Source organism: Phyllopteryx taeniolatus, chromosome 6 (assembly GCF_024500385.1).
Source record: "Phyllopteryx taeniolatus isolate TA_2022b chromosome 6, UOR_Ptae_1.2, whole genome shotgun sequence".
NCBI classification, from domain to species: Eukaryota; Metazoa; Chordata; class Actinopteri; order Syngnathiformes; family Syngnathidae; genus Phyllopteryx; species Phyllopteryx taeniolatus.
In genome coordinates, this window is record NC_084507.1 from 20,427,026 (window position 1) to 20,442,341 (window position 15,316).

Consider the following 15,316-nt stretch of genomic DNA (forward strand, 5'->3'; position numbering starts at 1 on the left):
GTTCCCAAACCATCCAGAAGACATTGTCTCTCCCACGTGTCTCTGGTCGTCCCTGGAGCCCTCCTCCTGGTGAAACATGCCCGGAACTCCTCACCAGGGAGGCGTCCAGGAGGCATCCTAATCAGATGCAAGAGCCACCTCATCTGGCTCCTCTCTCTACACTGAACCCTCCCAGATGACCGAGCTTCTTACACTATCTCTAAGCAAGAGCCCGGACACCCTGCGAAAGAAATTACTTTTCAGCCGCCTATATCGGTGATCTTGTTCTTTTGGTCATGACCCACCGCTCATGACCATAGGTGAGGGTAGGAATGTAGATCAACCGGTCAGTTGGGAGCATTGCCTTTTGGGTCAGCTCGTTCGTTACCATGACACACGATAGAGAGTTTGCATGACTGCAGACGCTGCACCAATCTGCCTGTCGAGCTCCCGTTGCATTCTTCCCTTACTCGTGAACAAGACCCCGAGATACTTCAACTCCTCCACTTGGGGCAAGATTTCATTCCTGACCTGGAGAGGGCACTCCTCCTTTTTCTGACAGAGTACCATAGCCTCAGATTACACTTCACACTCAGCTCCGAGCCGCTCCACGGCTCCAAGATCACGGCTTGATGAAGCCAACAGAAGCACATCATCTGCAAAAAGCAGAGACGCCCTGCTTAAGCCACCAAATCCAACCCCTTCAATCCCTCGATCACGTCTAGAAATTCTGTCCATGAAAGTTATGAACAGAATCGGCAACAAAGGCCAAAATTAAGTAAGACAGTCATCGAACCTACCAAAAGAAAGACTATCAACTTAGTCTAACCCTCACTGAAAACAACTCTGACTTACGGCCGGCAATACCAACCAAACTCTGACACTGGTGAAACAGGCATCGAACAGCCCGTATTAAGAGGGCCGTTATCCCATCCTCCCGGAGCACCCACCACAGGATTCCCTGAGGGACACGGTTGAACGGTTGAAGTCCACAAAGCAGGAGACTGGTTGGGTGACAAGTAGACTGGTATGCACCATCCAGAACCCTGCTCAGGGTGTAGAGCTGGCCCACCGTTCCACGACCAGGACGAAAACCTCACTGCTCCTCCTGAATCCAAGATTCGACTTCCTGATTGACCCTCCTCTCCAGAGCCCCTCAATACACCTTACCAGGGAGGCTGATCCCAGCTTGTTGAAAAGGACATCCCCATAACATCCAGAGCCTTTAGGAACTCTGGGTGGAAGAGCCCTGCCACCGAGGAGATTTTTAACTACCTTGACAACTTCAACCCCAGAGATAGGAGAGCCCGCCCCTGAGTCCCCAGACTGTGCTTCTTTAAAGGAAGGCGTGTCGGTTGAATTGAGGCAAAGTTTTCAACCCATCGACTTACAACATGCCAGGTTGAGGTCAGCAGAGCCCCATCCCCACTGTACACAATGTTGATGGTACACTGCTTCCCCATCCTGAGACGCCGGAAGAGCAGAATTTCCTCGAAGCCGTCTGCCTTCAGTCACAAACAAATATTTTAATAATTTGACTTTCTTGAAACTTTCCTTACTATGCCTTCATCAGGATGAACCAGTTGACAAATTATTAGACAGCATGATGATTTTCTTGAAACGTTGCTTCATCCGCCTTTATCAGAACTAAACTGTATGCTCTCTAAGTCACACACAAATTATTAAACAGTACAGTGATTTTCAACTAATGTCCAGTGTTTTCATTTATTGGACTCTTCTATGCTTTTTGGCAGCAGAAATTATGTGGAACTAACTCCTTAAGTGATTCCCTTTCATTAGGCTCATCTAGGAAACTAATTATCAAACCTGATTGATATTTATATCATTGATCTAAAACAGTGCTGTGCAAACATTTGTGCTCAAGGGCCACATTTGACTTCAACAACAACAACAAAAAGTAAAAATGTGTATGTAAAATATTTGTGAGACAAACTAATTCTTATGTTTCAAATGTATTTAGAAGAATAAGAACTCAAATCAGACGTCCAGGAGTCCATTCACGTTTTTTTCATTTAAAATTTTCCACCTCTGTAACACACAAAAAAAAATAAAAAATCAATAAAAAAATAATCACTTTATGTCAACAAACAGTGACGACATGGATTTAAAAGGAGCACTAGTTTTACTTACAAGTTAATGAGGAAGACAAGCATGAACGCTCGGTGGGATGGAGGCTGATGATTTTGGATGTGTTTCATACGGCTGCACACACACGCACACACACACAAACCCACATAGAGTTATGACTAAGCTGCAAAGGCAAACACACTCTGACCTACACAGAGTAAACACTTATTTAGAGGTGTCAGACGCCGCGTGTAATATCCTCTGGCGCAGTAGCTGAACGTGTGTGTTAGCTGTCAGCTGAGCCTTGCACTGTCCGTCTCAGCTGGGTGACGGTGATCAAATATAACAGACATCGAGGACCCGAGCGCACTTTCTGCCTTAGAGACATCGGCGAGGGGGGAGATGGGTACGTTGGGGGGGGGGGGGTTGTTTGGTCAACAGTGAACCCTAAAGACCGCCTCCGGCCACCATTATCTCCTCGGTGCGTGACTGTATGTGCGTGCGACTGTGGCACTGTGACAAACTAGTGTTTACTCACAAGTGTGTGTGTTTGTTTGTTCGTGTGTGTGTGTGTGTGTCTGCCAGTACACTCGTCAATATGCTCACGCTCATACAAGTGAGCGACGCATACATAAGTTGGCGAGGTAAAAGGCGCGTCAGTGCACACCGCCTGGAAGAGGCCTGTGAGTCATAGCTCGCAACTTCAAGGGACAACTCGGCGAGCGAAGCGGGGGCCCACGCTTGGCAGGTCACCAGCCAATCACATGGCAAATACAGACAAACAAGCATTTACCCTCACAATCACACCTATGGACAATTTGTAGTCTTCAATGAAGCTAACATGGATGTTGTTGGAATTTGGAAGGAAGCTAGTTTACCCTGATAAAAATGGAGATTCTAACCCAGAACCTTTTGAATGTGAGGCAGAAGTGCCCACCACTACCGCAATGTACAACTCACTAGCTATATCAGCAAACTCTATAAACTGTATAGTACAAAAGCAAAACTGTATACTACAAGGTGAATTTTATTTTTATTTTTTTTGGTTCATCGCATCTTAATTAAATAGCATGTCTATGCAGTGATGTGAATAGGGATACGTATCATATAAGAAGACTAAAATGTACGCATGGTTGTAATTACAATGTAATTACTTCACTTTAAATGACCTGTATGATCTCATGACATCCATCACTAAAATTTCACTTTACAAATATGATATTGTTCATTCTGGGCTAAGAATTGGACATTTTGTGTGCAGTGTCTTAATGTTGTGGCCTGCGCTTTTTTTTTTTTTTTTTTTTTTTTTTTTTTTTTTTAAAGAAGCCAAAGACAAGAAAGCATTTGCTGTAGCCTTCTAGATTCTTTATCGTTTAAAATCACACGAGGACACGAGATAAATGGCAAATATGCATATATCCTCCCATCATAAAAATAACTATTAACAGTAGATACTGAGCAGCATGAATCTAAACCAGTCAAAATGTATGACATGACAACAGACTGAAATATTTTTTGACCCTGAAGCGTGTGTGTGTGTGTGTATGCGTGTGTGTGTGAGTGCATGTACTTACACTTTATCTGCCCCATCCTCATTTTGTGCTTTTTGGCCGACCCTCCCCATCCATATCCCCCCCATATGCCCCCACCCCCAACTCACACATTGCGCTTTTTAATGGTAAATCAACAAAGGGCCTACATGAAAGAAAGGCTAGCTCTCTCCAGTTTTTTTTTTTTTTTTAAGATGGCGCGGGGAATTATTCATCAGCGCTTGGCGCGCGTTGGCACTGCGGGCGAAAATCCTGCAGCGTCGGGCGCTCCCGTTTTAATTGCCAGAAAATGACTGTAAATGATACGGAGAGAAGGCTGAGGAGGATAAAGAAGAGGGGGGAAATGTAAGGTATAAAGAACAATGGAGGAAAAAAAAGGATGACACCCCCCCGGCCCCCCAAAAAATGATTTAAAAAAAAAGGTGGCAATCACAAGTAAAGTGCCTCTCCACCCTGAGCCTCCTTCCCCCCTCCCAAAAAAAAAAAAAAAGACAGATAGTGGCGGGAGAGTGACGGGGGTGTGCCATCAAATAATATGAAAAAAGTGGTGGGATTAGGTCTGAGAGACAGTTTACTACGCTCTTTTTGTGCGCCCAACCTGCAGGATTAGAGATAACAAATGTTAGCCAGGAACGAGCACCTGCTGTGAGCCTGAGGAGGAGGATGGAGGGAGGAAGAGAGCTGGCCTGTTAAAACAGCAGAATAAGGGAGTAGTGACTCAAGGGATGGACAAAGAAAAAGTAGATGGAAGAAGTAGATGATGCAAAAAAATTAATGTTTTGTGAGATTGCAGGAATCCTCAGCCAAGTCGCTAAAATGACGCCAAGGCGCACTAAAAAGCCTTTTTGTTTGTTTGTTTAACTTTATCTGCGATGTGTATTTGAGGAAATTTACTTGATCGATGGTTGGGGGAAAATTAACACGCATTCAGCACAGTGGTACCTTGATGTACAGTATATTGATTACATTTTCCTCATTGAAATGAATTGAAATGTCATTAATCTGTGAAAAAAAAAAACCTTTTTTGTTACATTTTTCAATCATTAACTAGCAGCTGTTTTCAAAGCAGTGTTCTCCATATTGCTGGCCATTTTAGAAACTTTGGACTTATAATTTAAGACCCACAGAATAGTGTTGTGTGACAATATAAGCACTGAACCAAAAGACTACAGACTCTCTTCTTTAACCAGAAAATATTTTTTTCTATCGTTTTCTGTTATTTCGTAATCAGCAGTAGAACATTGTTTGGTTTCACCAAAATTAATTGTCTCTTACTAAAAAGTGGAGGAAAAGAGCTTTTGTGAAAGGAAACGTCGAGCAGAACAGTGACTTTGATGCAAATATATATATATATATATATATATATATATATATATATATATATATATAACAGTGACAAACTTTTCTCTTGTCCTGTTTGTATCCCGTGTCCACTGCGACAGCAGCCCGTCCAGGCAGCAAAACATTTAGGCGTTAATTTGTTTAGGGCCCGAGCAAGTAGTGCAATCAATCTTAGCCTTCATTCATTCTTATTCAACAACTATACAAACGTATAAATGTATTTATCATGGCCATCACTAGCACCATTGTGTTCATCTCTACTTTGTGACCTCGACAGGAGGGCGTGGGACCTCGCCGCCAGCCCGCCGCCCTCCCCAGCTCGGGAAGCACTCAGACCGGTCAGTCCTCAACGAGAAGCCCGTCTGGAGCCACTAACTGGGGCCACCACACGGACGACCCGCACACACAAACACGCATGGGGGTCCGACCCAAGGTGAACGAGGTGAGGTGAGGCTCACTTGAACTAAAAGGTCTTAACCTCAGCCTTGTTGCCCGCACTTCAGAACTGACGGCTTTCACCACGCCTATGAGCATTCGGTCCCGCGTTTGACCTTTTATTTTGAGGATTTACAGTCCGCACGCTCGCCATGGATGACGGAAAACGACTCGATGAGAAAAGGCGATTAGAACGTACAGTATGCACGCGGAAAACGCCTATGTTTCCCATTGTTACCGTTTCATCACTCATATGTTTTAAGCCGGAGTAGATATTCAATTAAAAAAAAAAAAATCTAAAAAACAAAAGCCAGCAGATAACTGCAGGGGCTGCTAAACGAAGCATAAAGACCCCGAGTGACCGAGGGGAATTATTTGGCTCCATTAAGCAGGCATTAACATGAATTACTATCTAATTAAAATTAAACAGCTCATTAATAACTTTGCAGCAGGGGCCTAAGTGTGGAAGTCCTCTGGAGTGTGTGTGAGTGTGTGTGTGTTATGTTATGTTGTGTGGCGGGCCAAGAGAGCAATCAATTGGATAACAGCGAGCGGCTTCTGCACGGTAGGGTCTGAGGGTCTTTGGAGAGGAGAGTGGGGCAGCCAAAAACCACAAACATGTCGCTGGGCTAACTTCTTCCGCCACAAACAACTTTAAAAAAAAAACGAGCCCAAATGTTTGCGTCTCGATTCTATGCGTACGGCAGCTCGTTTAAGGCAGTAAACAATGTGGGTCTTGATTAGTCCGGGGGCCTCCCCTGGTTGCTGGTAAGTAAAGTTTAAAAAGTAGTCCTTCAACAAATGTTTCCTTTGTCCTGTTTGCTTCCTGTTTCAATTTCAACAGCAGCCTGTCTAAGCAGGAAGCAATTTGGGGCTTGATTGATTGTTGCCGAGGACAGACTACTACAATATTTACGACTGGCTCTTATTTATTTAAAAAAAATTTTTTTAAAACAGTCCCTCTATAAAATTTCTCTTGTTGTTTTTGCTACCTGTTTCCATTTGAACAACAGCCCATCTATGCAGCAAACAATTTGCCGCTTGATTAATTGGGTGCCTCAATATTTACAGGTAGCTTAGTTTTTGTTTTCTGTTTTTTAGAATAAAGTAGTTTCTTACCAAACTTTAGCCAATTCCTTTTTACTTACCATTCCAATTTCTACGGCAGCCCGTTTAGGCAGTGCAAGCAAATTGGGGCATACACATCTGAGGCATTCGCAGCTTGCTGCCGAGTGAAGACTATTGCAACATTTACAGTAGTTTGTGTTATTATTTTAGTTCAGAATTGACATACTTGTTACCCGTTGACTGCAATTGACTGTCAACCAGTTCAGGGTTTACCCCGCCTCTCGCCCAGCACGCCCGCAACCCTAATGTGGATAAGCGATATGAAAAATGGTTGGATGGATGAATGAATTTCCTTGTTTACTTTCTGTTTCTACAGCAGCCTGTTTAGGCGGCAAACAATTTAGGGTTTAATTCAATGGGAGCCCTCTCGTGGTCACTGCCTGGAGGGTCCAAGAATATTGCAGTATTATTTTAGTCGTGTTAGTTTGTTTTAGTTCACAATATTCATTTCAATTGTTCTGTCTACTTCCTGTTTCAATTTCTATAGTAGCCCATCCACGCAGTTGAATGAATGTTTTTTTTTCTTTCTTTTTTTATGGTTGCTGCCGAGTGGAGATTATTTTAATATTTAGCAGTAGCTTTGTTTTTGTTCTTTAAAGTAGTCCATTAGTAAATGTTTTTCATGTGTTGTTTACTTCTGTTTCGAGAACATCTGTAATACATTTAAAAAAAAAAAAAATGCTTGTCTGGCCTGCTTTAAGAAAAAAACTTGAATAAGTAACTACTTTGCAACATGAGAGGACACCGTCCGAACGCACACATATTGCTCTCACACGAAAAAATAAATGGGTGAATATGTTTTCGATTGAGCTGCGGACGGAGCGCTGGCACGCATATTTTGACAAGATACGTGATGGGCGACGACTCACTCCTGCTGTGTCCTGTCGGGGGTTTTAAACTTCTCAGTGGATCTGCCTGGCGGGATCTGTCAGCGGGAGAGAGCGAGAAACAGACACCATGTTACATCAGTGGAGGGAGTTTGCTGAATGAAGAAGACAAAAAAAAAACATCGTTATTATATGCTATCTAAAGGCCAATGTGTACATGCTAGACAACACGGAACCTCCCCAAGCAGGACCAAATCTTTTTGGGAAACTCCATTCGCTACTCTGAGTTTGAGGTATGTACAAGGACAATATTGCAATCTCTACGACAAGCTTGGTTCAAAATGATCCCGCACCAAACATGTCTTTTGACCCCTTCGGATTTCAATTTCTTCTGCAACCCGTCTAGGTACCCTCCAGCTTAGTTTGTTGGTGAGGCTTCCCCAAGTAGAGAATGTTGCAATATCTGTGAGTTTTTTTCAGTTTTGTTTTTTTTAGTTAAGAAAAATCTGAACTCTCCCTTTACTTTATACAGCAGCCCATCTATGTAGCAGACGATTTGGGGATTAATTAGTCGGACTGTCTCTCATGGTCACTGCAATGTACAGAAAATGTTTTTTTTATATTACTCAGCCTCCCTGGCTGCTGCCAAATTGAGACTATTGCAATATTTTTAGCAAATTTTGTTGTTTGAGTTAGTCCCACGGCAAATTTTCCTCTTGTCCTTTTTACTTCCCATTTCCATTTCTATTGCAGCCTATCAAGGCAGTGCACAATGTGGGGCTTAATTAGATGTGGGGCCTCTTCTAGTCACTACCAAGTACACACTATTGCAATACAGAAGAGTTTTGGTGATTTTTTTATTTTTTCTAACACAATAAGTGTCTTTTCTCACGTGTTGTCTACATAGACTTTCAATTTATACAGCAACACATTTAAACTGCATAAAATTTGGGCCAAGACAAGTATTCTTTCCTAGTCACGGTCAAGTAGAAACTAATTTAATATTTGGTTCAATTTTCTTTTTCTTTCTTTAGAATAGTCCCTTGACGAACCTACTTCTTGTATTGTTTATTTTAATGTCATCCAGCGGCCCATTTAGGCAGCAAACAATTTGGGGCTAAATTAGTTGGGGAGGAGGGTTACTAGTCACTGCCTTGTAGTTTTGTTCAGAATAAAGCAGATTCAAACTTATCTTTTTTACTTTGTTTTTCAATTTGTACAGTAGCCTGTCTGGGCAACAAACAATTTGTTGAAATTGGGGTGGGGGCTTCTGCAGGTCGCTGCCAAAAGAGATTGTTCCAATATTTACAAGTTCTGTTGTTGTTGTTTTGTTTTTTTGTTTTTTTTAGTTCAGAATCGTCCCACACCAAACTTTTCTCTTGTCCTGTTTACTTTACCTGTTTTACCTTTACAGCAGCCCATCTGGGTAGTAGATTAAATGGTTTTTTTTTCCCCCCACAGTTCTGCTCCCAAACAAACTAACCAACAAACAATGATCAAAACAATACCCCTTGCCTTCAGTGCTTTAGTGAATAAATAAAGCACTAAAATGGACGAGAAAGAAAAAGACGGATGTTAAGTTAGGCCTCAAAGTGTAACACGCACGCACACACACACAAACACACACACACGCGCACACACACACACTCGGCTTTCCACTTCCTTGGCCAGGAGCTGTTTACCTCTCTATCGGTGCTGTTCTCTATAAGTAGAGACCAATCCATATTCACCGGCCTGAAATTCCTCTGCTTATCTTCCGCCCGACCCTTAAAAAAAAAATGTTACCCTCTGCGCGCGCACACACAAACACATACATAAACATGCCTTTATGGAGGCAAGAGGCGAGCACGTCAGGCCAGGAGGGGTTCAGGGATAAGACTCACCTTGAATTCAAAGTAGAGGATTGCGTCTCGTCGGCACAGAGAGGATGGACATCCAAGCCGCGACGCCGGTGGACCAAGGAAGGCTCCAGGGGGGGCGCCGGTGTGCTTTGAGGGGACACAGGCGCTAGATTTAGAGAGTGTGGAGTGATGCTTTGTAAGAATTTATCGCCTTGCATTATAAAAGGGAATTTAGTAGGATTTTGTACGAATAATAATGTAGTTCCGGAAAAAAAAAACATTGAACACATATATTTTTAAAGTTACAGTTTCAATTGAAATGTGAAAAAAATAAAAAGTAAAATAAAAACGAAAAAAAAAATATGAATATTTTTTAAAAATGACCTTTTATTTTTTTCCACAAAATACGCGATACTTGATTAAATCATGGAATGCTCATTTTTTTATGTGTGCTGCTGTTTTGGTTAGTAACAGAGTCATTTTGACTCTTTTCTGTAAGATTCCGAACTTTGACCTGCCTTGGTAGGTTTTGCTGTTTTTGTTAGCAACAGTTCTAATAGGCTAATCAGTTAATCCTAGGTGGGGTAATTATCCAGGACACATCATTGTGGAATGCTAATTTCATTAAAGAGACTGCGGCAGTGCTGCTGTTTTGGTTACCAATAGAGTTCTGATGAGTTGTTAACTCTTTTGTGTCTGGCTGTGCGGGAACACGACATTGTGGAGCGACCATATAAATCCACTGGAACGCTACTGGAACGCCGGAATAACGCAGCATAACACGTAACTCCACGCACACACGTGCAGTGGATATAAAAAGTCTAGAAACCCCTATTCAAATGCCAGGTTTTTGTTATATTAAAAAAACAAATTGATTAACATGGATCATTTCAAAACTTTCTCCAATATTAATGTGACTTAAAACCTGTACAACTCAACTGAGAAGAAAGAATCTTTTCGAGAGGGGAAGTAAAAATAAACAACAGTGATAATGAAATTGTACAAGTGTGCACAACCGCCACTAGAACATCTGAACTTTATTTTGGGTTAATCTGAGGCATTTTAAATGGTGGCAGGTGTCTGCTGACTCCCAATTAACGTGTTTGAATGTGATTGGTTGATTTTGAACACAGCCACATTCACAGTTATAAGAGGGTGTGCAAACTTGTGCAACTACATCATCTCAGTTGTTTATGTTTACTTCCCCTCTCAAAAATATATATTTTTTTTTCAATCGAGTTGTCCAGATTATATGTAGCATTTATGGCACAGGAAGAAGTTTAAAATGATACATATCTTCTTTCTTTTTTTTAAATCACAAAAACCTGACATTTGACCCAGGGTGTTTTGAATTTTTATATCGACTGTACTTTGGTAGATGCTGCTGTTTTGGTTAGGAACTGAGTTCAGCGCGCAGTGACCTCAGCATTTAACTCTTGACTGTACGTGTTTGTAGTTTGGGGGGGGGGGGGCGTAGTTTGCAATGTGGTCAAACTTCACTCTTACGTGTTTCCTGCAGGTGCTGCTGTTTTGGTTAGCAACAGTGTTCTACTGGACTGAGCAGGTAACTATTTAATAGGGATATACACTTGGCTCGTAATGGACTCCACTATTTGAGTACTTGTAAATACTGCATTAATTACCACGATATAGTCCTTAATTATGCTTTCTTATGGAAGTGAGTTCTATTAAATACAAAGATAAATACGAGACATTCTCAAAAAGGGAACCCTGAATTTAGTTGTGGCCCCATTTAGAGGAGGCAGTTAATTGGATTAGCCCGGTTCCCAATGTGCTGGTTTACATGAAGTGGACTTGTGTGGGAGGCAGCGTGGCGAAGGGGAGTCGCAGACATAAGCATTCAGAGTGGAAGTCGGGGGCAGCTCAAGAAGTGCTTGATGGTGGGGGGCGGGTTTGGTTGTCGCGGGTGCCTGTTCCTGTGCGTGCCGGCCGCCTCCTTGTTTGGAGCTTGAAGTTGAGAACTCTGGCGACTAATTGCGCGCCGGTGCCTGGCATGAATATTCATGGTGGTGTGCTCAGACCCCGTCTAATTAGTGGAGAGTTAGAGGAAGAAGAAGAAGGAGAAACTCGCACCTTGCGTAGCCACCACTAGGGAAGCACCTCCCTCCACCCCACACCGCCCACCATGCTCCCCCTTCTCCCACCATCCAGCTCTCGGGGGGAATGCTGGCAGAGTAACCCGAGTTCATTAGTCAAAAAAAAATAAAAAATGTACAAAAAAAAAGGGAAGGAAAGTTACCTGAACAGTGCATATTTGGTCTTCAAAAAAAATGGACGCGCAAACAGACTTTTTTTTTCTTTTTTGCATATTTGGGTGCCCATTATGCATGTCTGTCAAAGAACGGGCACACACAATTATCTATTGGAGAATTTTAAAAATGTAAACATCGAAAGGAAATGTCCCCTGTGGAATTGAGTGGTTTGGAAGGGGGGTGCTCACATTAAATATGTAATGAGACCCTTTTTGAACAAAAGTGTTACTTTGGGCTTACCTGTGGAAAGTTTTTATTTATTTATTTATTTATTTTTTAATAAATGTTTAAATTGCCTGTTTTTGTCCTTGAGAAGAGGATGAAAGCTGTAAATGTTTTGGGTTTTTTTTTAATTATTATTTTGGCATTCAATATGTTTTTATTGCAATATTTGTGTAGAATCCCAAACTCTTTAAAGTGTTTGTGTTATTTCGAATGTGCCAAGTTAATACACAGTGGTGCCTTGACCTAAGAGTTTATTCTGTTCCATGACCATGCTCATAACGCAAAGCACTTCTATCTCAAAACACCAACCAAAAAAATGTTTTTTTTAAATAAAAAAAAATAGTACTGTAGAGTACCGTACTTCATAAAACTATACAATAATAACTTTTGTGCATCATGATTTCATGCTTCGAATGCCACTGACATTGTGCTCCAACTGGTGTGTGTGCCTTGGCCACCAGGGGGCAATATAATACAGACTTACATAATAAACAAAGAACTGTTTCACAACTAAAGGACTCAGTAAGCTGCAGTAATATTAGTCGGTCTTCACAGAGGATAAAGAATATATGCCGGCGAGTGTTGTTATGTTGTTTGTCTACATGTGTTGCTGCACCATTAGTTCAAATATATATTGCTTAAAGGTTTGTAACTACTGCAACATCAATGCTAGTTTCTTTAGCTCATTAATGGCATTTTATATTGTGTGTTAGCATTAAGATAGCGGACGTTCATAAGTTATGGTTTGGTTATATACACAATGTGTTATTCTCTTTGTTTTATGTGTAAGGATCAACTGGGAATGGAAATAAACAGTTTTATGCAAGCACCTGGCCTAATTTTATATCTTATTCACTATCTGCTGTATGTTATGTAGTTTGCTGCCATCATCTAGCGCTCTTAAATCAAATCTTTGCTCGCAACTTAAGACAAAAAAAGATTAGCCAAGTGACATCTTTTATCTCGAAAAAGTATATCGGGTCATGCGTAAGTGGAGGTGCCACTGTATGACTTCCACAGAGTGTGGTCAGTGAACGCATCATTTCCCTCCCCTCTCTTTTGCTCACATCCTGCATGTTGACCTGATGTCAAGTCATGTCAGGCAAGAAACTATAAATTGACACTATGGAGAATTTGGCTCAACAAAGAAGAGCTTCATATTGTGTGTGTGTGTGGGGGGGGGTGGGGCGGGGGTCGACTCGTCATTCCCCGAGACAGACCCCCACCCCGCCTCACTTCTCCTGCCCATCATCTCCCAGATTCATCCTCATCCACGGCGCACACGGCCTGTCATTCACTTCTGTGGGCTCCCTTTCACGGCGCGCACCATGGAGACGTGGCAAGCGACGGCAAAAATGCACCGGGGGGGGGGGGGGGGGGGCAGGGGTCTCGGGTGTGCGGGTGAACGATTCCTCCACAAAAACACCCCCACCTCATCACCCCCCTCCCCCCCTCTCTGCCGAGCATCTGGATGCGTTTTTTTCCTTCCACGTACAAGAGTGACTGTGTGGCGTGCTTTTTATAGACACGGGGGGGAATAAATGACCCCACCCCCCTCCAAGGAAAACCACATTGGCACAAAAAAATTAATACGTAAAATAATAAAATTGTCCTAAAAAAAACTGTGAAAGCTGCATATAATATATGTCGATTCAAACGGGTGTTTAAACATAAATGAAATGACTAATTTATAGCGAAAATGCACAGAAATATTGGTGCAACTTATCTGCAGGACACACACAATATTGTGGAGCGACCTGTCATTGTCAATCGTTGTGGTTTAGAAATTGTTTTTACCTCACCTGTTAAAAGCGGCATAAGTCAAAATGCAGTTTAAAACGTAAAAGTAAAAAGGACTTCACAAAGTCCACAGAACATTAAAGAAAATGGGACCCACAATACTGCGGAGGACAGTATAGACACGGCACGCAAGAAGGGGAATCAATTTGTAAAAAAAAAAAATAATAATAATAATATTAAATAGTCCTCACAGGACACACACACAGTCACAAAAAAATAAATAGGTTTTTTTTCAATGTTATTGAGTAAAAAAAAAAAAAAAGGTAAACTTTAAAAAGAGTCACTGTTTCTTTTGAGTTTCCTAACCCATTAAAGCTACAGTATATATAATTACAGTATATGTATGTTAAGTCAAATTAGAGTTGAAACAAAAGTAAAGGACTATTATTACCGAGAAAAGGCACTGAAACAAGATGCACACAACTAAACATGGACACACACCCATAACACTGCGGAGTGACTGCAGGCAAAAAAAACAAGAACTACGACAAAACACAAAAAAATTAATTAAATAAAATTAATTAATTAATTAATTTTTTTCTGGTTTTACAAATTGATTTTACCTTACAAACTTTAACATCACAAACGAATGGACTGCCCTACAAGACCATGCAAACGGCATAAGGCACTGTCAAAAAGACTGAGGTGGCCATAAATCACGCCTTTCACCAGACCAGAAACTCCACTACTAGCTCATGCTAAGAGCTTCACCATTGTACTCCCTTAAGGAGAAATTAGATACCTAGAAGCAAAAAAGTCCTAAAATATATATATATATTTGTAAAAATATTCTTAATTAAATATAATTCATTGTGTTTTTATTGAGATTAATGACTAAATACACAGTCACAAAAAAATTGTAATTCAGTGAATATATATATATATATTTATATATATATATATGTGTGGGTGTGGGTGTGCGTGCGTGTGTATGTCCTTAAAACGTGTTACTTTTTTCAAAAAAAAAAAATTGTAATTAACTGTGCAAATGCTATTCGACTGACCCTCACAACAGGAGGGGCCATAAACCTCGCCCTTCGCCAGATGATGTTGACAAGCACCTATGAGCATCAACCCAGCTTTGCATCAACCAGGAAAATGGCGTAAAGAATAAATTGAATAGAGAAGTTAAAAAAATAACTTTAAAAAGTCCTAAAAATAATTGTAATTCTTTATAGTTTTTAAAATAGATGTTCCTTTACATATTAAAGCTGCAAATTTGAACATTAAAAACTTCACTGCAAGCCCACGCAAATGGCACACAATGACCCTAGAGTCAAGAAGGGTGGGGGCCATAAATCCCGCCTTTCTCCAGTTGATGATGCGAGTACCTCAGAACATAAACAAGCCCATGCAAATGGCAGAAAACGATCAATAAAATACATAGTAAACAGTTGTAATTCACTACGGTTTACAAATTGATACTAAAATGTATACTAAAGCTGCATATTGTAATATTACAAACTCCACGGCAAGTCCACGCAAATGGCATCAAATGACAGTCGTAAGGACGGGGTGGCCATAAACCACGCCTTTCGCCAGATGATGACGAGCACTTGTGGCCATAAACCCCACTTGCCGCCTCCCACCCCCTTTCTACTACACGTGGACACACGAGATGAGCAGTCAGCCTTACCTTTGAAAGTCGTGCCCCCCCCCCCCCCCCCCCCAAAAAAAAAAAAAAAATGAAGCCCTAACGCTCCTGGAAGTAAACAAACAACAAGAGAAGGTTGACGCGTGTAAAGAAGAAGTGGGGTGGGGGTCAAAATGGCAGCACTTAGGGGTCCAGAAGGCGGAGCGGAAAGAGGGGAACATGCGGCCCATTGCCG